The 26,617-nt window shown below is 46.6% G+C and overlaps 1 protein-coding gene across 2 annotated transcripts in view; it reads right to left on the bottom strand.

The window, feature by feature from the left end:
• LOC138285054 (receptor-interacting serine/threonine-protein kinase 3-like) overlaps positions 1-26,617 on the bottom strand; it is a 783,148-nt gene that overhangs the window by 750,557 nt on the left and 5,974 nt on the right. The window lies entirely within an intron of this gene.

The raw sequence follows: 26,617 nt of genomic DNA, 5'->3' as shown, positions 1-26,617 counted from the left end.
GAACCTTTTCAAACATGGCCACCACAAGCATAGTCGGATCAGTGTCCAAAGTCAAAAGTCGGAAGCCTTGACGTTTATGCCGCTTGGCAGGCTGCTGTCTTGGTGAGCTTGGAGGCAGAATGGAACATGTGCAAAATTACACCATGCCACACTGCAGCTGCAGGGGCCAGCCACATGAGCAGGCTGAGGTTCCTGTCTGGTCTGTGTGCACACAGAGGGGGCAAAGCAGACAAGAGCATTCCGTCTACCCTGGCTTTCAGGCACAGCACTCAAGAGACGTTTAAAATGCTTGCTGTTTGAAGGGATGAAAGGAAGGAGGACAGGAGGACCATAAAGTTGCATACATGATAGCCTACTGCTGAAACTCACTGGCATTCAATACTCCATCCAATCGCGGAACTCCACTGAATCTCGTGGACTTTTTTGGTGACTCTACAAAATTTAGCAGAGCAAAACTTTGCGAATTTAAGCAAATCAATATGAAATATGTATATACTATACAGGCGTTTCTTGTTTTCTTACAAACTTTGGTGCCATTCACAGAATCTGCACAAAACATTCCAAAAAAGTACATTCAAATTATGTTCCTCTTGGCAAGTTGCTCTCAAGAGTAGGGGGACATAAACAGAAGTGACAGGGCCTAAAAGTGGCATTTCCAATTTTGCCTCCCAAAGGATTCATTGCTTTTCAATATAGAAAAAAAAACAGCTGAACAGAATTACACCATGCATGCATGTAGAGCCATAGTCAAGGACGTGCCTTTGCTTGGTTTGGTGTAAATCCATTGAGTAGTTTGAGAAATTAGTATTTAAAATGTATTTCGTTCTGGTTATGAAGGGGTTACATTTGAAAGATTTCTGAACCATTATTCCAGTAAGGTCAGTGAACCTGGTTTAGCATGCCTCCAATGAATCTGAAACAAAGAAAATATTCAGACCAGAATGGATGAGGGAGCTTTTTATTCTGACAGCCATTTCAACTCCGACAAATCTAATGCCAGGTTCACAAACTTGAAGCGCTGTGACTGGTTGCCAGCAGAACAATCTGTTGCAACCACCATTACATGACTTGGCTCTGCAGTCCCTGAGTCCTGAAAAATGGACTAAAAAGTGTAAAAAAGGGGCAGTGTCACCATCACCTGACTTCTGAGCTCAGGTGAGAGGATTCAAGAATGTTGCCCCCAAAGAACAGAATTAAAAAATATATATATATATTTTTCAGGGCTAATGGACCTCACAGCAGGATTCTCTGTTCCCAGCATGGCCTCCGAGGCCGGCGAAACCTAGCCACATGCCTGCAAACCAGTGGTAAAAATTCATGGTCTTTTGTTTGAGGGCAAGGTGTGGCCGGACGACTGACCATGCAACCCCCAAAGGTTGTGCAGAGCAAGGGCTGAGTTGTGTGGAGTGTTGCTTGCAGGGTCTGGCCATAGGTCAGGCCCTACAGCCAACCCCTGCTTCACATGGGTAAATGCCATGCATGGCAGAGTTTGTTTGCCCACAGGCAGTTGGGCACAAGGCCTGCAGCTAGTCCTTACGGTGCACAGTGGAAGTCAATGCAAAGTGACGGCTGTAAACAGAAGGTGTGATTCAAAAAATTGTTTCATGCAGGATATGAACAAAAAATTGAGAAACTCACAGAAAAAAAAACACAAAGTTTAAATTGAAGTTATGTTTATCATTGATAAGAAGACGATAAATTAGGATTAAAACCCCTCTGAAATTAACCAAAACAATTACAGGCAAAGTGCAGCTATGTTCCAAACAAAACATATTAAATCACTCATGACATGTTAAATAACTTTACAGTTGAGATCACTGATGATGGTCAAAATTACACCATTACACCATTGATGACTTCAAATATTTATAATCAGCGCAGTATGTGTAAACTCGATCTTTATAAAACTTTATTTTATTGGTTAGGAATTGTAGTTTGCGACAACATAATACTGGGTCTGTTCTTTGATAATAAATATTTGTATAATGGTTATATGGGTGCACTTTTCGTGATTCTATATTAACATATGGGTACAGGTTTTGAGGCTACTTTTCAGTTTACTTATGTATATGTTAATATGTGTTACATGGTGATAGGTGTAAAGCTATGTATATGTTCTTGCCTGAGACACTTAGGGCTCTTTTACAAAGAAATGATGCAGCCAGCTTTCTGTGCTGTGGTGCATCATTTTGGAAGAGCAGGGATGCATCGTATTTACAGAAATATGATGCATCCCTGTACTTTACTTTGCCTGGCACAAAAACTACTGCCTATGGCCAATGCAGGCCCCCTTGCGCCATGGTGCAAGGGTGCCTGCATTGCAGGGCCGATTGTTTATGTGCAGGAAGGGACACTTCCCTGCACATAAACAATCATTAATGGGGTTTTCCTCTTTCTATGTGTGCTGCAGAATGCATAGAAAGAGGAAAATACAGGGAGAAATATTGATATTTCTCCCTGCTGAGCCACTTTAATGCCACCCCTAGGGTGGCGTAAGAATCTGACGCATTCCTACCCTTGTAAATCTGGGAATGCATCAGATTCCATGGGTGTTGCGTGGGAACAACCACAGCAACACCCATGGAAAGCTCCTTTCACACAGAGTTATGCATGACAGGAGATCGTATTTACAAGACCATGAAAGGCCTCACAAGGTGGCTTTGCCTGGCCTTGTAAATATATGCGCCAAAAAGTAACTTCTCGTATAAAATCTCCACTTCACATGCCAGTGAGCCTAAAGCCATTGAGACCCCAATACTAACATAACTTCTATGTAGAGCATATATGTGCCCACTACTGCTTGGACAATAAAACCAATACCTCATCATACTAGCCAACTCAGTCTCTCACCCTATTGTATACCCAAGCCTTCCAGAAGTATTAATCCCTCCAGCCAGTACCACTGACCTGGACTTAAACTTCTTTACCCTCCCACCTACAGCAGGCACCAGGCATTTGCAAAATAGACTGAGCCTTAGGATCCAAACAAGGAGAAACGTTCCTCTTGCCCCACGTTTCCAAGATAATATGACAATACAGCAGAAGTCCTCTTTACCTAAAAGCAGCATGATTAATACCAAGATCAATGGAGAAAATTGCCACCCCACATCCTTGAGCTGCCTAATAGGACACTTTCTCTATTGAGACAACAGCTCTTCGATGAAGTAACAGACTTGTGGAGAGGAAACACACTAGTGTGAAACGTGGCAAGCATCTTCAGGAAACCAATCACCTTCATGAAGGAAAGATTCCTCTCAATGCCCAGGGACCCGTCCACAAGGGAATACACACATCCACATGGGCAGATGATCTTCATCTGAACATTTACACAATGTCCATATGAACCGGATACTTACTAACCTCTCTCCAAGCCTACATGTCACTCCTTCACCACAAATGCCACAACTAATTGTACTTTTTACATCCAAACAGACTGCAAGTACAGTTCAAATATGTTGTCCCAATCTCAACTGAAGTTACAACTGTTAAAACGTTGCTACTTTCATTCACCCTCCTCAGTAGTTGCACTGATACTCCAGCATATTAGGTGAAAAGGATACTATGAAACTCCTACTGTGATATCAGACAGAACACAGACATGTGGCTTTCACAAAAGGACCATAACGCTGCAAGGAACTACAAAGTAAGGAAATGTGCCACAGCAAAGCACTGGGCAAGATGAGAAAGGGGAGAAGAAAATCCAGTGAACAACACGCTGCTTTTTGTGGTTCTCATTGCTTAGCCTAAGTGAAAGCACTAATATTTTCGTAGCCCATAGGTAAACACGTTTTAAATAATCACATCAGTCGAGAATACAAAAGCCTGAAAGAATCTTGGAGTTTAAAAAGAAAGAGAAAAGATTCAACTGAAGATGAGAGTGACCGCTAAGATTCAATTGTATTGATGATGGTTGATAACCATCAGAGGAGGAACCCTAGACATGTTTCTAATGTCGAACAATTAATGCAATAACATGCAGAATTAATATTTAGGCATCAGAAGAAAAATATTGGTTTTAAATTGAAGAAAAATGTACTAAGCAGCCATAGTTAGACGTGTTAGGCTTGAAGAGCTGAAGCCGCATTTTCTGACAAACTGACCTGGTTCAAGAATGTGAAAAGTTATGTTTCTTGATCTTCCATGGGCATATTTTTCATAACGCATAATAACTGGATTAAAATGTTGTTGTTTAATATGGTAAATGTTTCTCCTTACACATAGATTACATTAAAATTAACGAATAAATAGCTTGTATTTTGGTGATAAGCTTTGCAAGCTTATACAATGTAGTTGACTAAACTGTTTCATTTGATATTGCTGTCTGGGGAGGTTGTAAAGTCCCTCTTTTAGAATGGTCACCTCCACCCCACCTTTCTTGCTGCTTTATGCTGTTGCTTTTGACCTGAAAGTGTGCTGAAGCCTGCTAAACAAACCTCAGTACCAGTGCTTTTTCCCTTAAATGGTACTGAGATGTTTGCAAGCCCAGTTGGCAAGGACTTTACCACCCCTGTAAGGCCCCAGTAAATGGTACTGCTGGTACTCAGGGCAGGGACGCTACAGGGGTCACTGGGGCTGCAACAATGATTGTGCCACCCTGTATGACCCAAGTAAATGCAAAGCCTGAAGAGCTGCCATGTCAGCCTGCATGAGGAGCCTGCCTGCTCGAGTTTGACTCTGCCCCCATTAAGTGCAGGCAGAGTCCCTTCACTGCCCATAGCACAGGTCAGTCACCCCAAAGGCAGGCCTCAAAGCCCAGGAGGCAGTGTGCACTGTGTTGTGAGTGTGGACATATATGCACAAGTATATATGGCTCTGTGGCAGCATTTCAAACTTATTGCTACCACAAGTGACCTGCGGTCCAGAGGAAAACATGGGTTGGCATCAGGCAGTCCCCAGATGTCTAACTCCATGATGGCCCGGCCGATTTCCCCTTTGTTTGGTATCAAACAATGTACTTTTTAACCCTGAGCATGATTCTTGTGTCCAGGGTTAGCTAACATGTACCCTGGTGGGGTCTTAAAAGGGTGCGCACCAAGATACCAGTTTTCCCCTGCCTTGGCTGGCTATCTTGTGCCACTTGCCATCTCCTTCCTCCCAGAAAGGCTAGTGTTTACAGTAATCACGGGGTTGAGCCTCAGAGGCTTTGCTGCCCTTGATGTGTAATCACTTGTCCCTCATTCAGGATAAAGCCATTCTCTCACTGATCAAGTTGGCAGGTGGGAACATTTGCTATTCAGGAGGCGTACAACCCTCAAATACTAGACGCACCTTTAGGGTGGGCTAGGAGGACTGTATAGCCGAAGAAGGGTTCTGCCATATTGGCAAGCCTAAGTAATAGTGGGTTGTGGGTAGAAAACTAACGTACTTTCACACAGGAAGTCATCACTTCCGGGGCGGGTTAGCTGAAGGGACCAGTAGCCCATTAACCACTGTCCCCCACAGCCTTAACGCCTCCTGAACCAGGATTTAAGGGGCTCCCCTGGCACCAGAACCTTGGTTCTGACTTTGAATCTAAGAAGAGGCACAAAGAAGACACCATCACCAACAACAGGACTTCGGAGTCTACATAGCGCAAAGATAGGACACTTAAGGGCCCTGAGAAGACCATATACTAGAACTGTGTAATCGACGTGTGCCCATGGTGAAAATGCATTGCTCCCAGCAAGACAGACTCCAGTGGATGCCAGAAACTAAAGTAGATACCCCTGACTGTTGGTACCAGTCACCTGTAACCTGCAGAAGAATCATCATGCTGAGTTCCCAGAAGTGCAACCCGTCAGGTCCCTCATGAGTTAGCCCAATGAAAGTACGTGACCTGCAGGAGAGGTAGTGGGGGTCTCACCAAGTTTAGAGCCACTAACCCCTTCCAGATGACCTACATGTGGGACGCTGGCCTGGCTTATAGTGGGAACCAATGGTACTTACACCTTGTGCCAAGTCCAGTTATCCCTTATTAGTAGAGTAGTAGTGTTCTAGCAGCTTAGGCTAATAGAGGTAGGTATAGTAGAGCAGCTTAGGCTGAACTAGGAGATATGCAAAGCTCCTACTATACCATTTATATCATATAGGTATTATATAATTACAAAGACAATACTCAGAGTTACGAAAAATAAAGGTGCTTTATTTTAGTGACAATGTGCCAAAAATATCTCAAAGGATATACTCCCTTAGGAGGTAAGTAAAATACACAAAATATACACAGAAAACCAAATCAGGTAAGTAACACAGTCAGAAAGTAGTGTAAACACAGTAGAATACAATAGAATGCAATAGGCCTAGGGGCAACATAAACCATATACTAAGAAAGTGGAATGCGAACCACAAATGGACCCCTAGGCTAGTTTAGTGTGTAGAGGGTCGCTGGGAGTGTAAGAAAACACTAATGGTGTCCAAGATACCCCACCCCAAGACCCTGGAAAGTAGGAGTAAAGTACTACTATTTCCCCAGAAACACACTAAAGTCGTGATAGAGGATGTTGCAAAGACCACAACAGACTGCAAAGCACTGAAGACGGATTCCTGGACCTAAGGACCTGCAAAGGAAGGGGACCAAGTCAAAGTCCAAGAGTCGCGAGAGTGTCCAGGGGGGCAGGAGCCCACTAAACCCCAGATGAAGGTGCAAAATGGCTCCCCCCGGATGGAAGAAGCTGAAGATTCTGCAACAACGAAAGGTGCTAGGAACTTCTCCTTTATGCAGAAGACGTCCCACGGCATGCTGAGGATGCAGAGTTGTTTCCTTGGCAAAATACTGCAAACAAGCCTCGCTAGCTGCAAGAGTCGCGGTTGAAGGAAAAAGGGTGCTGCTGGGGCCCAGGAAGGACCAGGATGTCGCCACTTGGGAGAGGAGACAGAGGGGGCCCTCAGTTACATAGAGAGCCCATGCACAAGAAGGTAGCACCCGCAGAAGTCCTTGAACATGGGTTCAAGAAGTCTGAACACGGCCGTCGTCTCAACACTGCAAAAGAGGGTCCCACGAAGCCGGAGATCAACTCAGGGAGCTGAGCATCGCAGGACAGAGTGCTGGGGACCTAGGCTTGGCTGTGCATGTAGGATTTTGTGGACCTTGTAGCTGCAGTTCACGCGGTGGACAGGATTACTGTCTGGAGAGAGGAGGCAAGGACTTACCTCCTCCAAATTTGGACAGTTGGGCCACTGGACAGTCTCGGTCACTTGGGTCCACCACCATGCTCGTCAGGATGAGAGGGGTCCCAGAGTACCGGTGACGCTGAACTTTGGTGCCTGCAGGAGCAGGGGGAAGATTCTGTCAACCCATGGGAGATTTCTTTGTGGCTCCCAGTACAGGATGAAGGCAGACAGCCCCCAAAGCATTCACCACCAGGAAACAGTCAAGAAAGCTAGCAGGATTAGGTGCTACAATGTCACTGTCAGTCTTCTTGCTACTTTGTTGCAGTTTTGCAGGCATCCTGGAGTAGTCAGCGGTCGATCCTTCACAGAAGTCGAAGATCGCAGAGGTCTGAGACACAATGGAGGAGCTCTGGGCACCACCCCTGGGGTGGTGATGGACAGGGGAGTGGTCACTCCACTTTCCTTTGTCCAGTTTCACACCAGAGCAGGGACTGAGGGTTCCCTGAACCGGTGAAGACTGGCTTATGCAAGGAGGGCCCCATCTGTGCCCTTCAAAGCATTTCCAGAGGCTGGGAGAGGCTACCCCTCCCCAGCCTTTAACCGGTTCTGTGCCTTGGACGAGGTGACCTCGTCCAAGGCTACAGTTCCCGTGTGCCTTGGACGAGGTCACCTCGTCAAAGCACGGGAACTTGGGGGAGCGCTAGCGTGCCCCCCCTGTGCACCCCCTACCCCCCAAGGCGGGGATGGAAGGGGAAGACCTTCCCCTTCCACCACCGACCCCTCCCACCCCCCCTGTGACGTCAGCGCGCAAGCTGATTTGTCACAGGGGCCTCCCCAATTGCGCGATTGAAAGAGAAATGCAAAGCATTTCTCCTTCAATCACGTGGGGGAGGCCCGGAGGGGCTTCAAAGGGAAGGAAATGTATTTCCTTCCCTTTGAAGTCTCTCCCAGGGTTCAAAAGCCGGATTGCTTGCAATCCGGCTTTTGAAACCCCACTAGACACCAGGGATTTTTTTTTTCAGAAAGTGAAAAGGGAGCGACCCCTTGGGCAAGGGTCACTCCGGGGGGGGGGGGGGGGCATTTTTCATGAAGGCCTTTTCTGCCCCCCCTTGGGGCAGAAACCTCTAGGCACCAGGGATCATTTAAAAAAAAAATTAATTTTTTTTTCTCTTTTTAGGTGGGGAGCGACCCCTTAGGCGAGGGTCGCTCCCCCTAGGGGGCAAATTATATTTAGGCCATTTCTGCCCCCCTTGGGGGCAGATTGGCCTTTTTTAATGAGGCCAATCTGCCTCCATGGGGGGCAGAAACCACTAGACACCAGGGAGTTTTTTTCTTTGCGTGAATTTCACGCAAGGGGGGGCGACCCCTTAGGCAAGGGTCGCTCCCTGGGGAAGGGGGGGGGGATGATTTTAAGCCATTTCTGCCCCCCCTGGGGGGGTCAAATTTATTTTAGGCCATTTCCAGATCGGCCTATTAGGCCGATCTGCCCCCAGGGGGGTCAGAAACCTCTAGGCGCCAGGCCAAATTTGTTTTGGTGTTTTTTTTTTTTTGTTTTTTTTAGAGATGGGGAGCGACCCATCAGGCAAGGGTCGCTCCCCTAGGGGGCAAATTGTATTTAGACCATTTCTGCCCCCCGGGGCCGGCTGAGCTAGAGGCCAAAATCCACAGGTAGGCACTTTGCAAAAAACACCTCTGTTTTTTGTGAAAAAATATGTTGTGTCCACGTTGTGTTTTGGGCCATTTCCTTTCGTGGGCGCTAGGCCTACCCACACAAGTGAGGTATCATTTTTATCCGGAGACTTGGGGGAACGCTGGGTGGAAGGAAATTTGTGCCTCCTCTCAGATTCCAGAACTTTCTGCCACAGAAATGTGAGGAACATGTGTTTTTTTAGCAAAATTTTGAGGTTTGCAAAGGATTCTGGGTAACAGAACCTGGTCCGAGCCCCATAAGTCACCCCATCTTGGATTCCCCTAGGTCTCTAGTTTTCAGAAATGCACAGGTTTGGTAGGTTTCCCTAGGTGCCGGCTGAGCTAGAGGCCAAAATCTACAGGTAGGCACTTTGCAAAAAACACTTCTGTTTTCTTTCAAAAAATGGGATGTGTCCACGTTGCGTTTTGGGGCATTTCCTGTCACGGGCCCTAGGCCTACCCACACAAGTGAGGTATCATTTTTATCGGGAGACTTGGGGGAACGCTGGGTGGAAGGAAATTTGTGGCTGCTCTCTGATTCCAGAACTTTCTGTCACCGAAATGTGAGGAAAATGTGTTTTTTTAGCCAAATTTTGAGGTTTGCAAAGGATTCTGGGTAACAGAACCTTGGTCAGAGCCCCACAAGTCACCCCATCTTGGATTCCCCTAGGTCTCTAGTTTTCACAAATGCACAGGTTTGGTAGGTTTCCCTAGGTGCCAGCTGAGCTAGAGGCTTAAATCTACAGTTAGGCACTTTGCAAAAAACACCTCTGTTTTCTTTAAAAAAAAATGGGATGTGTCCACGTTGCGTTTTGGGGCATTTCCTGTCACGGGCCCTAGGCCTACCCACACAAGTGAGGTATCATTTTTATCGGGAGACTTGGGGGAACGCTGGGTGGAAGGAAATTTGTGGCTGCTCTCTGATTCCAGAACTTTCTGTCACCGAAATGTGAGGAAAATGTGTTTTTTTAGCCAAATTTTGAGGTTTGCAAAGGATTCTGGGTAACAGAACCTTGGTCAGAGCCCCACAAGTCACCCCATCTTGGATTCCCCTAGGTCTCTAGTTTTCACAAATGCACAGGTTTGGTAGGTTTCCCTAGGTGCCAGCTGAGCTAGAGGCTTAAATCTACAGTTAGGCACTTTGCAAAAAACACCTCTGTTTTCTTTAAAAAAAATGGGATGTGTCCACGTTGCGTTTTGGGGCGTTTCCTGTCGCGGGCGCTAGGCCTACCCACACAAGTGAGGTATCATTTTTATCGGGAGATTTAGGGGAACATAGATTAGCAAAACAAGTGTTATTGCCCCTTGCCTTTCTCTACATTTTTTCCTTCCAAATATAGGAGTGTGTGTAAAAAAGACATCTATTTGAGAAATGCCCTGTAATTCACATGCTAGTATGGTCACCCCGGAATTCAGAGATGTGCAAATAACCACTGCTCCTCAACACCTTATCTTGTGCCCTTTTTGGAAATACAAAGGTTTTCTTGATAGCTATTTTTTACTCTTTATATTTCAGCAAATGAATTGCTATATACCCGGTATAGAATGAAAACGCACTGCAGGGTGCAGCTCATTTATTGGCTCTGGGTACCTAGGGTTCTTGATGAACCTACAAGCCCTATGTATCCCCGCACCCAGAGGAGTCCAGCAGACGTAACAGTATATTGCTTTCGATAATCTGACATTGCAGGAAAAAGTTACAGAGTAAAACGTAGAGAAAAATTGATGTTTTTTTCACCTCAATTTCAATATTTTTCTTTTTCAGTTGTTATTTTCTGTAGGAAACCCTTGTAGGATCTACACAAACGACCCCTTGCTAGATTCAGAATTTTGTCTACTTTTCGGAAATGTTTAGGTTTCTGGGATCCAGCATTGGTTTCATGCCCATTTCTGTCACTGACTGGAAGGAGGCTGAAAGCACAAAAAATTGTAAAAATGGGGTATGTCCCAGTAAAATGCCAAATTTGTGTTGAAAAATTGGGTTTTCTGATTCAAGTCTGCCTGTTCCTGAAAGCTAGGAAGCTGGTGAGTTTAGCACCGCAAACCCTTTGTTGATGCCATTTTCAGGGGAAAAACCACAAGCCTTCTTCTGCAGCCACTTTTTCCCTTTTTTTAAAAAAACAACGAAATTTTCACTGTATTTTGGCTAATTTCTTGGCCTCCTTCAGGGGAACTCACAAAGTCTGGGTACCTCTAGAATCCCTAGGATGTTGGAAAAAAAGGACGCAAATTTGGCTTGGTTAGCTTATGTGGACAAAAAGTTATGAGGGCCTAAGCGTGAACTGCCCCAAATAGGCAACAAAAGGCCTGGCACAGGAGGGGGAAAAGGCCTGGCAGCGAAGGGGTTAACATCTATTTCCAAAGGGAGAGGGTGTAACAACCTCTCTCAGAAGAAATTCTTTGTTCTGCCTTCATGGGACTGGGCTGCCCAGACCCCAGGAGGGCAGAACCCTGTCTGTTGGGTGGCAGCAGGGGTAGCTGCAGAGAAAACCCCAGAGAGCTGGTTTGGCAGTACCCGGGGTCCATAGTGGAGCCCCAGGGATGCGTGGAATTGGCTCCCCAATTCTAGATTTGGCATGGGGGGGACAATTCCATGATCTTAGACATGTTACATGGCCATGTTCAGAGTTACCATTGTAAAGCTACATATATGTATTGACCTATATGTAGTGCACACGTGTAATGGTGTCCCCGCACTCACAAAGTCCGGGGAAATGGCCCTGAACTATGTGGGCGCACCTTTGCTAGTGCAAGGGTGCCCTCACACTTAGTAACTTTTCACCTAACCTTCAGCAAGTGAAGGTTAGACATATAGGTGACTTATACGTTACTTAAGTGCAGTGAAAATGGCTGTGAAATAACGTGTGCGTTATTTCACTCAGGCTGCAGTGACAGTCCTGTGTAAAGGTTTGTTTGAGCTCCCTATGGGTGGCAAAAGAAAAGCTGCAGCCTACAGCATCTCCTGGAACCCTAATACCCTGGGTACCTATGTACCATATACCAGGGAATTAGAAGGGTGTTCCAGTGTGCCAATTAAAATTGGTAAAAGTGGTCACCAGCCTATAGTGACACATTTAAAGGCAGAGAGAACATAAGCACTGAGGTTCTGGTTAGCAGGGCCTCAGTGAAACAGTTAGTCACTATACAGGTATACACATTCATGCCACAAACTATGAGCACTGGGGTCCTGGCTAGCAGGATCCCAGTGAGACAGGCAAAAACAAACTGACATACTTGTAAAAATGGGGGTAACATTCCAGGCAAGATGGTACTTTCCTACACTACATCAGCCAAAGTAACTGTGGACTACTTTTGCCGCTGCCAAGACTTGTTTGTCGCCAGCCCAGTAACCAACGCCTTCTTGGACGTCACCAACTCTAGAGTAGTTTTTCAATACAGTGACCGATACCGGCAACAGCCCTACTCCTGAGAACCTGCATCCTGAAGGAGGCGACTTTGACAGGAGCAGCAAAGCATCTTTTACACGACCAGTACCAGTGACTGACAGTTGCAAGGCCACCTCTGCACCCGGAGTGCCGGATGTAGTGGCGAAATTCCAGCCGTGGAGTCCAGGTCCTGGGACTCCAAAGGCCTCCACTTTCCAAGGGAAGAGTGTGAGTCCACCCCAAAGTGTGCTTTTGTCAAGTGCTGCATTTTGACAGTACCCACAGATCCTGTCAGCAACAAGGACAGCCAGAGCACCTCTGCACCTGGACTCCCTGGGCAAGGTCACTAGATACGGACTGTCAAGGCTTGGTCTAGGAATCTGCAAGACCTTACCTCAAAGTGGGGTACCCGTATCTCACCATATGAGTGACAGATTGCACATTAAGATTTTCTCCACTGACTTCAAAGGGAGTCATTTGACCGTTAAAAGTACTCTTATTTTTCAACGCTTTAAAAATTTACAACTCCGGTTATCTGTAAGATAAAAAGTTCTTTTTGGTGTCTAAATCACGATAAAAATCTGATTTATTTTTCTAAATTGGTGTCCGATTTCTTTTGAATCATTTCATTTACTTAATGTCCATGTGTGTGTAAATGCTTTACACATGTTCCTTTAAGTAGCCTGACTGCTCTTTGCCAAGCTACTAGGACTGAGATAAGGTTTACTAGTGTGATACCTTGGGGATTTCTATACAAAGGCCAGAGCCAGTCAGATACCGGTATCTGCTTCTGAGCACTTGTGCTCCCATGGTAGCGGACGAACCACCAACAACGGTCTTGAGGGTCGCCCTAGGAGTCTCTCCCACACCTTTTGGTAAACAAAGAATCCACCTGACTCAAACCCAAAATCCACTCACCAGAGCCTGTTGGGAGTGGCTGCCGGTAGCCCTCAATGCCCCTCGCCTGGCCTGAGAATCACACCCATCACTGGCAAGTTCAGACCAGAAGCACCTAAGACTGTGAACCTGGAATATAGGAGATGCCCAATCATTGTTGGAAATAGGCTCTCCACCAAAAGCCTGGCATAATCATAATGGATTCAGAAGTACTGCCACAAGAATGCAAAGACTCTGCAACTGGAACTCCTACGATAGACCTCCAGTGTTATTGATCACCGTTTACGTACACCCTGAATCGGCCCCCGCAAACGAGCTGCAATAAAAAGCCTAACAGCTATCATTAGGTACTACCGCCAGACCCACCCTGACTGTGACATCATTTTCACAGGAGACTTCAAATCGACTTTATTTAAGGCTCAAGAGGCAGACGAAATACTAAGCGCTAACAACTCCTACTGGAACGGGTACTAAACAAGAGGTTCACCAGTGACACCCCCCTCCCCCAAGCTACACCTTCCATGGCCCCAATTCACTGTCCATTCTTGACTACACCTGTGTCACGTTACCTTTGTTCCCTTTGGTACAGCAATTTCAAATAAAATAAAATACACCACTTCCAGGGATCATTCGCATCAAATACTGACCCTAAGGTCCTCTTTACCTGTCCATGAGCCTGCCCCGGAACAAATAGGGCAAATAGTCAACGAGCTTGAAGAAACTACGTTGGTCATCTGCCACAATAGGAGCCTTTTTTTTTTTAGGGTAGAGCCTGCATCACATGCACTTGCGCATGCATATCGTTTGCAAGACGCTTCAGTAGCTAGAAAAGGGCTCGAAGCCCTGTCCATGTCATGTCAGTGTCTTTCATTGGTTCGTGGGCTTGTCTTTTAAAATATGCTTGCTTTCATCAGTGGAAGGCATGCATACGTCATGACTTTTCCGGTGGTTAGCCCTCTTCGAGCGCAGCGACAAAGTACTGAAAACATACGAGGCTTGCTGTTTTCCGTCCGGTTTGGGACTACTTTTATCTTTTTTCTGCAGCGCGATCTCGCTTGGCAGAAGTCGAGCGCTTTGCATCACATCGACCCTGACCCTCAACAGAGGACACTTTCCCACTGCGGTGGAAGCTCGACTTGCAGCGCAATCGGAAGAGAAATGCTTTGCATTTCTCTTCCGATCATGTGATGGGGGCCTGAGAGGAATTTCCTTCCCTTTGAAGTCTCTGCGAGCATTTCAAAAGCCGGATCGTAAAGCGATCCGACTTTTGAAATGCCCACTAGACACCAGGGATCTATTTGCCAAGGGAATTTGGCATAAGGGGAGCAACCCCTTGGGCAAGAGTCGCTCCCCAGGGAGGCAATTTGTTTCAAGGCCTATTCTGCCCCCCCCCGGGGCAGATCGGCCTATTGTTGTTAGGCCGATCTGCCCCCGGGGGGGGGTGTAGAAACCACTAGGCGCCAGGGATCATTTTTTTTGTTTTTTTTGTGTGTTTTAGGCCGATCTGCCCCCAGGGATGGCAGAAACTATTAGGCACCAGGGATCTTTTTTTGTGTTTTTTTTTTTGTTTTTTTAGAGTTGGGGAGCGACCCCTTAGGCAAGGGTCGCTCCCTAGGGGGCAAATTATATTTAGGCCAATCTGCCCCCAAGGGGGTAGAAACCACTAGGCACTGGGGATCTATTTTTTTGCACCAATGTCATGCAAGGGGAGCGACCCCTTAGGCAACGGTCGCTCCCCAGGGGGGAGGGGGACACATTTATTTTAGGCCATTTCTGCACCCCCGGGGGCAGATCGGCCTATTGTTATTAGGCCGATCTGCCCCCAGGGGAGGCAGAAACCACTATGCACCAGGGATCATTATTTTTTTTTTTTTTTTGTTTTTTGAGTTGGGGAGCGACCCCTTAGGCAAGGGTCGCTCCCTAGGGCACAAATTATATTTAGGCCATTTCTGCCCCCTTTAAGGGCAGATCGGCCAATTTTTGTTAGGCCAATATGCCCCCAAGGGGGGCAGAAACCACTAGGCACCGAGGATCTTTTTTTTCCCGCCAATTTCACGCAAGGGAAGCGACCCCTTAGGCAAGGGTCGCTCCCTAGGGCACAAATTATATTTAGGCCATTTCTGCCCCCTTTAAGGGCAGATCGGCCAATTTTTGTTAGGCCAATATGCCCCCAAGGGGGGGGCAAAAACCACTAGGCACCGAGGATCTTTTTTTTCCCGCCAATTTCACGCAAGGGAAGCGACCCCTTAGGCAAGGGTTGCTCCCCGGTGGGAGGGGGGGCAAATTTATCTCAGGCCATTTCTGCCCCCCCGGGGACAGATTGGCCTATTGTTATTAGGCCTATCTGCCCGGGGGGGGGGGGGCACAAACCTCTAGGCGCCAGGGATCTTTTTTTTTAATTTTTTTTTATAGAGGTGGGGAGAGACCCCTTAGGCAAAGGTCGCTCCTCTAGGGGGCAAATTTATTTTTGGTCATTTCTGCTCCCTTTGGGGGCAGATCGGCGTATTTCTATTAGGCCGATCTGCCCCCGGGGGCAGAAACCACTTAGGCACCAGGGATTGGTGTGTGTGTGTTTTCTTTAGGGGGGCAGCCCCTTGTGTAAGGGTCGCTCCCCATTGGGGGCACATTACTGTTGGCCATATTTGTCCCACTTTGGGGCAGATGGGCCTATTTTTGGAAGGCCCATCTGCCCCCAAAGGGGGCAGAAAGTCCACCAGAGACCAGGGAAGTTTTTTTTCTCCAAAATAAGAGTACCCCCCACCCCAAATAAATGGGTCCAAAGTTGTTCTGCCCACCAGTGGGCAGATGGGGCAATTACCCCTGATCCACACTCTGGAGGCAGAAAGTCTACTAGATGCCAGGGAATTAAAAAAAATATATATATATATATATTGGAGTGTTGGGTACCAACCAGTATGGGCCTGGTTATGCCCCCACCCCAACTAAAGCGGGTAACAGTCTTTCAGCTCTCCCCCGCAATCTAAAACATCTTATCCCACAGCAAGCAAGAAGACATTTGATTATTTTGGGTTTTGGTTTTACATTTGTGCCATGAGAGCTTGGCTAACTCTCAAAATTGTCCGACTTGGAATGGTGAGGGCTGCACTTTATGGACTTTGGAACGCTGCCATGTAGTAAAATCCACAATATCTAGACACATCTGAAAACTAAACATCTGGGTGATTCCAGTGTGGTGTGTTTCACATGCACCCCGCACCATTTTCGTACCCACAATGCCCTGCAAACCTCCAACTTTGCTGGAAATCACACATTTTTTCCACGTTTTTGTGATGGAACCTTCCGAAATCTGCAGGGATCCACAAAATTCCTACCACCCAGCATAATCTCATCTATACCGATAAAAACTGTGCTGCACTTGTCAGCCTAAAAATTATTTTTTGCAAACTGCCCCTTTGGACCCTCTTTGGCTCCCCCTCAATATCAACATGTTTTTGGCTCTTCCCTTTCACAAACACTTGGCCCACCTACACAAATGAGGTATCATTTTTACCGGGAGATGGAGGGGAATGTTGGGTGGTATGAAATTTGTCGCAGTGCAGTGATCCCACACAGAAATGTGTGAAAAATGTGATTTTTTAGCTAAATGTGAGGTTTGCTGAGGATTGTGGGTAAGAAAACATTGGGGGATCCTCGCAAGTCACATTTCCCTGGACTCCCTCAGGTAGGTGTCTAGTTTTCAGAAATGTCTGGGTTTGGTAGGTTTCCCTAGATGGCTGCTGATCCCAGGACCAAAAACGCTGGTGCCCCCCGCAAAAACAGGTAGTTTTGTATTTGATCATTTTGATGTGTCCAGATAGTGTTTTGGGGCATTTCCTTTCGCAGGCAGTAGGCCTACCCACAAAAGTGAGGTACAATTTTTATCGGGAGACTTGGGGGAACACTGGGTGGAAGGAAATTTGTGGCTCCTGTCTGATTCCAAAACTTTCTGTCACCGAAATGAGAGGGAAAAAGTGTTTTTGGGCCTAAATTTGAGGTTTGCAAATTATTCTGGGTAACAGAACCTGGTCAGATCCCGACAAGTCACCCCATCTGGGATTCCCCTAGGTGTCTAGTTTTCTAAACTGCACAGATTTGCTAGGTTTCCCTAGGTGCCGGCTGAGCTAGAGGCCAAAATCCACAGCTAGGCACTTTGCAAAAAACAGCTGTCTTCTTTGTGAGAATGTGATGTGTCCATGTTCTGTTTTGGGGCATTTCCTGTTGCGGGTGCTAGGCCTACCCCCACAAGTGAGGTACCATTTTTATCAGGAGATTTGGGAGAACGCTGGGTGGAAGGAAATTTGTGGCTCCTCTCTGATCCCAGAACTTTCTGTCACCGAAATGAGAGGAAAAAGTGTTTTTTGGGCCAAATTGTGAGGTTAGAAGAGCTACCATTCGATGAATGTGCAGATGGTGTGTTTGGCCGACCAATACATCTCCCATGTGAATGCCAAGTTTCCTGGCTTAGTGCATGACGCTTACATTCTGAGGAATAGCAGCATCCCTTATGTGATGGGGCAACTCCAGAGGCACTGTGTGTGGCTAATAGGTGAGGACAAGGACCCTATGCCCTGTGAATTGTTGCTTGGGTCTGGGGTTGTCCCTATGGGTTAGTGTGTGTCTAACAGTTGTCCCTCGACATTTGCAGGTGACTCTGGGTACCCCAACCTGTCATGGCTACTGACCTCAGTGAGAAATCCCAGGACAAGGGCAGAGGAATGCTACAATGAGGCACATGGGCGAACAAGGAGGATTATAGAAAGAACCTTCGGCCTCCTGAAGGCCAGGTTCCGGTGCCTCCATATGACAGGTGGTTCTCTCTACTACTCACCAAAGAAGGTGTACCAGATCATCGTGGCCTGCTGTATGCTGCACAACCTGGCTCTGCGACGCCAGGTGCCTTTTCTGCAGGAGGATGGTCCAGCTGGAGATCTTGTGGCGGCTGTGGAGCCTGTGGACAGTGAAGAAGAGGAGGCAGAAGAAGAGGATATCGACACCAGAAACAACGTTATCAAGCAATACTTCCAGTGAGACACAGGTAAGAAAATATCACTGCCTCACACATCTCATACTATTGTTTGAACTATCATAAGTTTGTCACTTTCACCCAGTGTATGGACCCTGACTTGTCACTTTGCCTTTCCATTTCACAGATGTGGGTCCCACTGTGTGACCTCTGCTATATTTCCTCATGGACTAGAGCTGTGTTACATCGGTATGTTGACAATAAAATTGGCATTGCTATTCTATAGTTATTGTAAATACACATTTGTGAAAGCACAGACTGACTCCAGATTGTTTTGTGATTGATGTGTGTTTATTTTTGTGCAAATAAGTGGAGGGGGTTGTAAAATGGTCAGGGGTGATGGTGGACGAAAGACTGGAATTTGCCATGGACAATTTGTTTCACAGGTGCATTGTCCAAAGGGGCATAGGAAGTGGAGCTAGGGCAGTTTAAGGATGGACAGGGTGACAAAGTGGGACATAAGGATGACATTCAGGGGGTCTCATTTCCTGGCGGGGGTCTTGGCAATGTTCTCTGTCTTGTTCCTGTATCTTAGGGACCATTTGCGGGGTGGCTCTCCATCTGCAGGGGGTGGGGTGCTGGTGTCGTGGTCCTGTGGTGGTACCTCCTGTCCACTAGCGCTGGCGGAGGTGATGGGCTGTTCATCATCCAGGCTAGTGTCAGGGGCCCCTTGTTGTGCCACAGTGTCCCTCCTGGTGTTGACAAGGTCCTGCAGAACCCCTACAGTGGTTAACAGGGTGGTGTTGATGGACTTGAGTTCCTCCCTGATCCCCAGATAGTGTTCTTCCTGCAGCCGCTGGGTCTCCCGAAAGTTGGCCAGTAACGTTGCCATCGTCTCCTGGGAATGATGGTACGCTCCCATGATGTTGGAGAGGACCTCGTGGAGAGTGGGTTCCCCGTCGCACAGCAGTCTTCCCAGTTCCCCTGTTTTCCTGTGCCTCTGTCCCCTGAACCGTGGGCCCACTGCCACTGCCCCCAGGTCTCTGATTTTCTTGGGGTGGTGGGTTAGCCTGGGTTCCCTGTAGTGGTGGACACACTGCTGCTTGACGTGTCCTGGGGACAGAGGGATGGGCCCGCTGGGTGGGCGCAGTACTGGTGTTTCCTGAGGGGGGAGGCTCTGTGGTGGCTTGTGCCAGTGTCAGGGGAACCGACTGTCCCGAGGTCCCAGACGGGCCGGGCTGGTCATCTTGATCCAGTTGTACAGAGCTGCTGTCATCACTGAGGGCCTCTTCTGTGGGGGGAGTGGACATGTCTGGAACCTCCTTTCCGGTGACGTTGGGTAAGGGTCCTGCAGGGGTGTAAAGGCATGATTATTGCATCTGTGTGTGCCATTGTGTGCAATGGGTGAGTGACCCTGTACTCCAGTGCTTGCATTCATGTCTAGGTCCTTGTGTGATATTTGGTTTGGGGTCTGTGTGGGTATCTGTTGTGGACATGCTTTGGTGATGGGTGTCCATGCTTTGGTGTTGCATGCAGAGCTTGGTGTTGGGATGGGTGGTTTGTGATAGTGGGACATATGTGAGGTGTTGGAGTGATGGGGGTGAGGGTGAGGGTGGGGGTATGTGATGGCATGCAGATAGGGTGGGGGATATAATAGTTAAGAGTTGACTTACCAGAGTCCATTCGTCTTGCTACTCCTGCGAGGCCCTCAGGATGCAGTATTGCCAAGACTTGCTCCTACCATGTTGTTAGTTGTGGGGGAGGAGGTGGGGGTCCACTGCCAGTCCTCTGTACTGCAATCTGGTGTCTTGAGACCACGGAACGCACCTTCCCCCGTAGGTCGTTCCACCTCTTCCTGATGTCATCCCGTGTTCTTGGATGCTGTCCCACTGCGTTGACCCTGTCGAAGATTCTGCGCCATAGCTCCATCTTCCTAGCAATGGAGGTGTGCTGCACCTGTGATCCGAATAGCTGTGGCTCTACCCGGACGATTTCCTTCACCATGACCCTGAGCTCCTCCTCTGAGAACCTGGGGTGTCGTCGTGGTGCCTCGATGTGGTGTGGGTGATGTGTGGGGTGTTGTGTGTTTTGATGTGTGAGGGGATGTGTTTGTGTGTGTTGTCTGAGGTACGTGGATGTTGTGTGAGTGATGATGTTGTGTGTCTGTGGATGCTAGTGTTGTTTCTGGTGGTGTCCCTCTCTGGCCTTCTTTTGCAATTTTGGTAGTAAGGGTTTGTGGCTGATGTGGGTGGGTGTTTTAAATTGGATTGGGTGTGTGGGAGTGGTGTGTGTATGTGTATTTCGAACTGTCCAATGTGGTTGTGTTTTGTAAATTTGTGTGTATTTTGAGCGCAGTGGTGTGTACCGCCAATGAAATACCGCGGTTGAAAGACCGGCGCGTTGATTCGTGGGTCGTGATAGTGTGGGCGTATTCCTGTTGGCGTGACGGTGTCGCTTTTGTTATTGCCAGTTTATCACTGACCTTTGTTGTGGTGGACTTGTGTCGGTGTCTGGATTTTGGCGGATTCCAAGCTGTGGGTCGTAATAGCTGTAGCGGAATTCCGCCACCGCAGCGGTGTGTTGGCGGTCTTCTGCACTGCGGTAAGCGGGATTTACCGCCAATGTTGTAATGAGGGCCATAGTCTGAAAAACATAAGATTGTCCCAATCAACTACAGGCTTCAGAAAAGGAGTGAGGACTATGACGAATATCTTAATAATTTCTCCCCTGGTAGACCAGAGCAAATGGCGCCACAGGAAACTACATCCTGGTTTCATTGATTTCAAGGCCGCCTTCGACCGATTGAACAGACACCTGCTCTGGAGTAAGCTAAAGCAATGGGGCCTCCCGGCCCCCCTCCTCAACGCAATAATTGCTTTATGGTCAGACACATGGGTACACATAAAGATCAGAGATGGCACAAGGATATCAAGGAAAACCTCCACAACCCTTGGCCTCAAACAAGGCTGCGTACCCGCCCCACATCTGTTCAACCTATTAATGGCAGCCCTGACCCCAGCTTTGGACGCCGGAAACGTTCACCCCCCCCTAACCCTCCCCACCTGGGAGGGCTCTCACTAACACATCTACTTTACGTGGACGATCTAGTATTATTCAGCTGCACTAAAGTTGGGCTAAAAAGATCCCTAAACATTCTTGCAGACTATGTTCAATCCAACAGCAGGAAATCAAGGTGTCAAAATCAAAAATAATGTGTGTAGGCTGCAAGCACACCCTCAAATCTAGGATGGCCTTAAGCAATGTTTTATTAGAGATGGTGCCGTATTAAAAATATCTCTGAGTAATTTTAGACGTCCAGGGCTCCTTCTGTCAACAGAAGAAATACAACGCACAAAGAGTCCCAGCATTAATTTACGCTTTCTCCCTACTTACCATACGCCTACACGTACCATCACTTCATCCTCTGCTAACAGTCATTCATCCAAACTGCTTCCCACCCTAACCGATGCAAGGGTGACTATGCACAGTCAAGACGAGCCCCTGAAAGACAAAGCACAGCTTAAAGTATTCAAATGAGTCCTCAAATTACCAAACTCTGCCTCTCCGGCGCAGCTCCGCCTTCCACTTGGACTTGTTCTGCAAGACTTGGCCGCAAGAGCAGAGGCGGTTAAAATCTGGTACAAAATCAGTCACTCTGATGACAAACTGAAAGAGGCTTTTTGGCAGGCCCTAGAATATGACCAACACTCAGCCTCCCATAAGTACCTTCCATCATCAGTTGTCGAGTTACGACTTAAGGATCTGTGGAAGGCAGCCCCGACATACAATTCTTTTTCTAGAGGGGCTACCAAGGCCACTAAAATCCTTTTGTTCATAGAAGATAAAGCCAAATTCACTGTCTGGGCACACGCATGGATGACCATAAAACACTATGCCAAACTTGAACCAGCTGCCTACCTCTCCACAATTTTTGCACCACACATGAAACATAATCTTATGACAATGCGACTAGGCAACCTGCCATCCCTGGCCAACGCTCCATCCTGGGAGAACATTACATCGCAGCAGTGCAGGCACTGTGCTTGCCAAAAGGAAGACCTAATACACATAATATGCATCTATCTGGGCCTGTTAGATCTTCAAAAGAAATTTCTTAAGAGGTTGTTCATTGACAGAGTTATTAGGACCTGCAGAGGAGCCATTGTAGCCGGCTTCAATCCACACGACCCCCAGCTAAATTGTAAGTTTGTCAAGTTTTTGAAAAACATCATGCATACTTCCCCACAGTTAAACTGTAAGTTAATCAAGTTCCTGAAATACGCTATGTAAAAAACGATGTTTAGGTTTTAGCTCCAGTGGGTCAAGCAGTCGCACACCGTGGAAGTCCCATAAGTGTAAATGACACTTCTCAAGTCCACGAGAGTAATAAACCTCTCTCTACCATCTGACATCTTGAATCCCCCACTCATTTTTTAACAATTTATTAACTTTTAACTCTTAAACTCCTCAACCTTCATTTAATTTCTCTGTATTACAATCTTAATTTCTTTCTTTTCTTCAGAATGTTTTTACTGTGTAATTTGGCAAAACAGTTATGGTCTTAATCAACTGAAACAATAATGATTTAATCTACAATTAAATCTCTTTGCATTACAATCTAAATTAGCCTTCTTTTCGTTAGAATGTTTTTTCCATGTAATTTGGCAAAATTGTTATGGTTTTAATCAACTGAACCAATAAACATTTACATTACATTACATTACTAGTGTGAATCTGACATCCACCACTGGGTAACACGTTAGTATTACATGGTAAGACTCACCGGAGACACCACATAATACCGTCACCCTACTACAGGGGACTATTGTATTCCTGGTGAGAATACGTAGAAATGTTCATGTTCCCATGAGGATATAAAAACTGATTGACTGACAGAAGAACAAAGAAGCGGCATGTTTAAAACATTTAGATTATACTCTCTATAATAGTGCATGTTCCTAGAGTAGGTTACCCTCATTCCTTCCACACAGCCATGTGCTCTAATCTGTGCTGCTCATGATGAGACCTCTCTGGTTGGAGCTCTTTATGGGATCTGACTGACACCTTTTTGTCTGATCCCTTAATCATCCTCATTCTTAAAATAGGGATTCTTCCCATTATGTAACATGCTTAATGCATTGAATACAAATTGCTGATTGCTTATTTTTGATCACTGACTACTACATTGATCATTGATACTGGTGAATTTTTATACTGGCTCAAAGATGAATTACTAAAAGATTTGTTTAATAATGGTTTTGAACTCACATCAACTCTCTTTAGTAACTGAGAAGAAATTGAAACGGTGATGATAAATAACTTATATACAGCTCCTGGTTAATCTCAGCTAATGTCAAAGATTCATATGGCTCAGACAATATGTGGATTCTCTCTGATGAGTTTGTAAGATTTATCTTGTAAACTGATATTTAAACCCACTCCAAAAAAGTTGATAGCAGGAAGATAGTTTACGTTATGAGAAAGAGGAGCTGTAATTAATTTCCCCGACATAGAGAGATACCCATATCCTATAGCACAAAGCCTGAATATTGAAGAATGGCAGAGTGTGGTATTGAAGGCGGTTGCACAATTGGAGGTGTATTAATAGGGTCATGTGTCGTAACTGTTTGATTATTGAGGTGTTTGATTATCTGTGTAGAATGGATTGGTGATGCTTATGCACTTATTGTCAAGAAGTTGAAGAGGTTATCAGATTAAGAAGTAGCCTAAGATCCCGGGATAGATAAAGATAAATAAGAGTTGTTTTATGTTTTTCCTATCTGCTAAGGGTTTGTGGTGCATGTCATGAGGTACTGTCAACTGCAACATTGAGATAGGGACTGTAATGACTGTTGTGATTGTTCTAAACGAGAAGATTGTGAAGGAGGGTGACCTGCTACAAGGGGTGAGTTGTTACATAGTTTCTGCTGCACTTGAGACTGGTCGGTTAGTGTGAAACACCGCACAGTGATTTCATGGTCTGTGTGCAGAACCACGCCGAGATTGGAGGACAAGATTGTTAAGAAAACTGAAGTACATACGGAATAGAATCAAAGCATTGCAGATCTGGATTGCATTGTTTGCCAGTTGCTGAATTTATCTAAAAATATGAAATGTGTCAAAGCTTTTAAAAGTATTGTGAGAGGTAATGTGACTGTTTCAGCATGCGAAGGTGAAGAGGCACCTCCAGAGGGTACACCAGGACATTATATGGTGACAAATGTAAGGTTACATACATGCTTGTGACTTCGTCGATGATACAAGATCACTAAAAAGAAAGGTCCTTTGAGCTTTTCGAGATATGGTACATTTGAATTAGGAAATATTGTTATGATGAGGGAATAACTTTGTGAAATGAAGCAACCTCCTAGACCTACACAGTATGAAGCAATATTAATTTTGAATATGCTCAATAAGATGAACAACAGCAGAGATTGAAGAAAGGTGTAGTTGAGGGGGGTAGATTTTACACAGCAATTACTAATGAGAAAGCTGAGAAAACGAAAAAGGCAAAAGCCCATGGAGATGAGGATGAAAAAGAAGAAAATAAATCAGACTCTAAAAGTGATTTAGGGAATGGATATTTTGGATGCACTGTTGGCTGTGTGTCCACATATTTATGTGGCCCCAGATACAAAAACTATGAGTGCTTGCCATTGCTAGGGAGGTGCAAGGAGCTCAGCCAGGTAGCAGGTTGATTCTACCATCTTGGAAACAAGATGTATAGAGGACCGTGGGACAATCTGACTGATCAAGCTAAGTAGATGACGTCCCTGACCCCCTCTGATAGGTGGGTCACTACAGAGAGTGACCAACCCCCTTTTAGAGTTACTTAAGGATTCCCCTGTGGGTGAGTCCTTGATTTGTCCAGCAAGACTCAACAAGGAACTCCCTGCAAGATATCTTCTGCTCCTGGCCTCTGGAACCTCTGCTCGTCTGCTTTGGAACCGATATAAAGTCTGCTTCTGGTGGGAAGGCTGCCATTGCAACATTGCTTTTCCTGATCCTGCACGAATTCTGCAACATCCATGTGCTATGCATTCCCAAGGGTCACAAGACTCTGTTTGCACCTGGAAGCATGAAGGAATCTCCCTTGGAATGAAAGAGTCAATCCTCTGCAACCGCAAGCACCTCAAGACAACAATGTCTGGCTGGTGGATCCTGCTGTCCTACAGACAATGTGAAGGCTCTGCTCGCAGGTGGTTGTTCTGTGGTCCTCTTCAGGTCCCTTCTGTCTTCTGATCCACTTGGGAGACTGTGGCCCCTGCTGCAGCCACTAGAAAAGCACCACTGTGCACCAATACTGCTGCTCTTGCCAAGGCTTGTTGGCTCTTCCTCCAATAGATCTTCAAGCACGAGAAACCACAGCCTCCAGCACTCTGCAATACAAAGAGCAGCCTCTGTTCTGCAACTCATGCGACATGGGACTTCTGTTTTGTTGTGCTGCTGAGTCTTCCTTGTGACTCCCTGTGTCCATTGCCTGTGGGTCACCCGTGGGATCTCCAATGATTTCTGCTGGCCTCTCTGTGTGCTGGGGGGCAATCCCTGGCTCCCCCTCACGGGTAGAGTCTCCTGGACCTTTCTGGTCCTCAAAAACTTGCAAATCCATCTTCGGCTCCTGCTTGCATTTGCCAGTGCTTGTTGGTGGCCTCGCTACTCACTGACCCTCCTGAAATCCAGCTGTTGTGGGATAGCTTGTAGGTGAATTCTAGGATCTTCTGCAGCTCCTGGACCCTGCAGCTGGACTCCTTCCTTCACCAACCTGCAGGAACTTCACCTCTAGGAGAGTGGACAATGCCACCTGCACCACCCGGGCACCTCCAAGGGTGCTGGACTCTGTACCATTGCTTCTCAGGTCTTCTACATCCGGAATCCGTTCTTGGGTTCCACTGGCCTGGTCCTCGCTTTGCGTCAGCAGCTGGACAAGCGAGGCCTCCACTGATTTCAGTGGGGGTTTCTGACGTCCTTTCACCCCTATGCATCCGGGTCCTCCTGTCTTCTGGGTATTCTTGGGTGGGGACACTCTCCAGTGTTCTATCTGTCTTTGGGTTTCCTCAGGGTGCAGTGCGGAGGGTCCTCCAACCCACAAATTACAACTGCAATTTCCCTGGGACGACGGGTAGGTAACCACTCTGCACCCGGTCGATTGTGGGCACTTGCCTCTGGTGTTTTCGTTTTTCCCCCCCAAACCCCAGCTAACTATCACACCTACCTTGGTTGGGTTCACTATTTCGCATTCTACTTACTTAGTATATAGTCCCCCCCACCCCCATCCGTAGGGCCCTGTACATTTTCGGCTTTTTCTGCTTGTTCTTTGTTGTATATATTTTGTGTAGATATCTCCAAAGGGAGATATACCAATGCTAGTCTAGTTGTTAGTGCTGTAATAAAGAATCTTTTTTTTGCAACACTTGTGTGGTTCTTTCTTGTATGGTAGTTACTGACTGACTATTGTAGTATTGCAAGTGCTTTAAATTCCTCCTGGATAAGCTGCAGCTGCTCATCTCAGCTACTCCTAGAGAGCTTTTGCCATTTGGACACCTAAACAATATCTCTAAGGGTTGCCTGAATTCAGTATAGGGTGTCACACCATAGG

The sequence above is a fragment of the Pleurodeles waltl genome, chromosome 3_1 (assembly GCF_031143425.1).
Source record: "Pleurodeles waltl isolate 20211129_DDA chromosome 3_1, aPleWal1.hap1.20221129, whole genome shotgun sequence".
Classification (NCBI taxonomy): domain Eukaryota; kingdom Metazoa; phylum Chordata; class Amphibia; order Caudata; family Salamandridae; genus Pleurodeles; species Pleurodeles waltl.
The sequence above is the reverse complement of the archived record's forward strand: the minus strand, read 5'-3'. Positions and strand labels throughout refer to the sequence as shown.